General features: G+C 35.1%; 1 non-coding gene across 1 annotated transcript; it reads right to left on the bottom strand.

Moving 5' to 3' along the window:
• Nucleotides 1-2,793: 2,793 nt before the first annotated feature.
• Trnaa-cgc (transfer RNA alanine (anticodon CGC)) lies at nt 2,794-2,867 on the bottom strand. The gene has a single exon. It is a non-coding gene; the product is annotated as a tRNA-Ala (tRNA).
• Nucleotides 2,868-3,641: the final 774 nt, after the last annotated feature.

Here is a 3,641-nt window from a genome sequence, read left to right as displayed (position 1 = left end):
ATTATTTTGATATTTCTTCTTCAAAGGTTTTTATAAGAAAGAGAGGTAAATGTCTGTGTTCACTCATTTATCTTGAATCAGAAGTCTGAAAGATTTATTATTTACTTTTCAATTTTGTGCTTCAACACTCCTAATATAAATTTCAAACTCAGGGTGGTTGAAATAGCTTTTTAAAATATTTTAAACTTGGCTTCTAAAACATTGCTTTAAACCCAGAACTTTAACACGTTTAGACAGATCTATTTCTGGGTTTTTAATATGCCCTCACACTTAACATTCTGGGTGTAAATTTGAGAACACTAAGCTATCTTTAAATTGCTTTAGTACTTGAAGTGAAATTAAATTCATAAATCAATAAAGAAAGCAAAAGTGCATAAAAACTGTGATTTATTTATGCATTAAATGCTAATATTGACAGTTCTCATACTTTTCAAGTTCGAAGAGTTTTCTGAACTTCATTATTTTAATCTTATTGCTACTGTGCTTATGAATATAGTTTTTAAAAGTTCACTTTTAATTAAAATGTAACATTTAGAAAAGAGAACAAATCATAAGTACATGGCTCAATGAAATTTCAGAGTAAATAAACCCACATACAGTCATCACCTAGATCAAGAAATAAAACTTTACCAACACCCTAGATGGAACCCTCATGATGACTTCCAGTCATTTACTTCTCTTGCCAAGATAACCAGTAATCTAACTTTGAAATCGTAGATTAATTTTGCCTGGTTTTGAACTTCATGTAAATAGAATCAAACAATACATATTCTTTGGTGTCTGCTTTCTTTCATTCAACATTATGTTTGTGAGACTCATTCACATCACTGTGTATGAATGTAGTTTATAAATTTTTATTGCTGTAAAGAATGTGCCATGGTTATTTGTCCTTATAACAATGATGAATATTTGGGTCATTTCTAATTCTTGATTATTAAAATTATGCTGCCATAAACATTCTTTTAAAAATTAATATTGTTTTAATAAGTCATAATTGTAAACATTTATGGAATGTACTTTAGTCTTTTGATATATGTATACACAGTGGAATTATTAAATCAAGTTAATTAGCATATCCATCAACTCACCATTTCTTGTGGTGAGACATTTGAAATGTATTCTTTCAGCAATTTTGTAATATACATTTTTATTGACTACAGTCACCCTGCTAAATAAAATTGTATCCTTTGATCAATAAATCCCCATTCTCTTCTAGCCCATCCTCTTCCCAGCTCTGGTAACCACTCTTCCACTCTCTTTTTCTATGTGTATGACTTTGTAAATATTCTTGACATGTATTTTGGTGCACATATGTTTATTTTTGTTGGTTATATAACTATAAGAGTAATATTTCTTGGTTGCAGAAAATGCATACATTTAGCTTTAGCAGACACCAGTTTCCCATAGTTTGTTGTAACAATTTACATTCCCACCAGCAGTGAATGAGTTCCAATTGTTCCACATTATTGTCGATACTTGATATTGTTAGTATTTTAAATGTTAGCTCTTTTATTGGGTGCATACTTGCAATTCATTGTGGTTTTAAATTGCATTTTTCTGGTGGCCAATTGGGATTATTTTTATGTTCTTTAATTATTTTGATATCTACTTTTTGAAATGCTTATTCAAGGTTTTTGGCCTATTTTTAAAGTCAGAACTGAAGGACTTCTCCTAGAGCTCACTCCATGCCTGGGTGCCCAGTTCCTGGTTTTAGGTTGCCTTGAGTCCACATCAGGGGATAGCACAAGACCAAAAATAAATAAAAACAATAAACACAAACAAACAACAACAACAAAAACCCCAGAAGAATTCACTGCTGAGCCAGTGGTGCTTTTGGAATCTGGTCTTCTTTCCCATCTATCTCTTAAAATTTACTTTTCAGAGTCCTCACCTAGCTGCTGAGTACATCCTGTACAGATTTAATAGCTTCATTAAGTGGAAAAGACAGGGTGGAGTGTACTGACTCCACCTTATCCAGCAACGGAAGTACATTAGTTTCTTTTCTATAGATTCCTGTTCTAGACAAAAATTCTCCACTTGTGATTTAATTTTTTGAATGTATTTCCACAACCATTTAAAAGTCTATGTTAATTCCATTCTCTGGATTTCCTGCAGATACCTTTTCTATTGTCTTTTTAAAAATGAATTTCGGTTACATCTTATCTCCTTATAATATACCTGCTAATTTTTGATCAAGTGCCAGATATTTGCATTAAACTTTTTATAAATGATTCAATGCTCTATGTAATGCAAACTTTCTCCAGAAAGGATTTATTTTCGCATTAGTTAGACAACTAGGCCTGGGAATAATCACCTTTATTCAGTAAGGAATTGAGATGGCTTAAATTTGGGCTTCAATATTTTGTTGAGGGTTGCTTTATTTCTAGTTTTCCCTTCCTCCTAGATTGTGCCCCTTTGTTGTCTTGACTGTCAGCTCGGGTTATTTACCAAGGCCCCTTTTCCATGGCAATCTGAACTCCTTGTTTGGTCCCCTTATGTTCTACATTATGCTTAGCTTTTCTGCCTCTTAATGACTGCTGTCGCTTTTGTAACTGACAATCACCTCAATGGTGCAGATATTCCCATATGCCTATCCCAAGTCTCTTGACTTCTATCTTTTGGATCTTGATTCTGCAAATTCTCACTGCCTTGGTAGTTCTGTGATTCATTCAATCTAAGGTTCCTTTATTTTTTTAAAAAAATATTTCCCCCTGGTTTCCTTAATCGTTCTCACCAGGATTACTGGTATGAAACCACCTAGTCAGCTATTGCCCCAGAGGACACTTTTTTTTCTTGTGGTACTGGGGATTGAACCCAGGGCCTTGTGCTTGCGAGGCAAACACTCTACCAACTGAGCTATATCCCCAGTCCCACAGAGGACACTTTTAAAAGTAAAAACTTGATCATGCCACTTGTTTTAGTCAGCTTTTCACTGCTGTGACTAAATGATCTGACCAGCATAATTATAGAGGAGGAAAGGTTTATTTGAGGGCTCACAGTTTCAGAGGTCTTAGTCCATAGAAGGCTGACTCCATTCCTCTGGGCTCAAGGTGAGGCTGAACATCATGGCAGAAGAGTGTGGCAGAGGGAAGCAGCTCACATGATGATCAGAAAGCAAAGAGAGAGATAGAGAGAGATAGAGATAGAGAGATAGAGATAGAGATAGAGAGAGAGAGAGAGAGACTCCACTCTCCAGATACAAAATATATACCCCCAAAGCCATGCCCCAATTCCAATCTCCTCCAGCCACACTCTACCACTTCAATTAATTCAGCCACACCCTACCACTTCAATTAATCCAGCCACACCCTACCACTTCAATTAATCCAGTCATACCCCATCACTTCAATTAATCCCATCAGGGTTTAAATCACTGATTGGGTTAAGATTCTCACAACCCAGTCATTTGTCCTCTGAACCTTCCTGTACTGTCTTACATGTGAGATTTTGGGGGATACCTCACATACAAACCATAACACCACTTATCTCTTCAGAAACCTTTAAGATTTCCTAGTTTCTACCCACTCCCCATTCCTACCTTGATTTTGCAAATTTTTTCCTGAACCACATATACAACTTTATGCTTCTATGAATTTTCCTTGTCCTCTACCTGGAGTTATTTCTGTCCATTCTGATTCAAA

This window comes from Sciurus carolinensis, chromosome X (genome assembly GCF_902686445.1).
Source record: "Sciurus carolinensis chromosome X, mSciCar1.2, whole genome shotgun sequence".
NCBI classification, from domain to species: domain Eukaryota; kingdom Metazoa; phylum Chordata; class Mammalia; order Rodentia; family Sciuridae; genus Sciurus; species Sciurus carolinensis.
The sequence above is the reverse complement of the archived record's forward strand: the minus strand, read 5'-3'. Positions and strand labels throughout refer to the sequence as shown.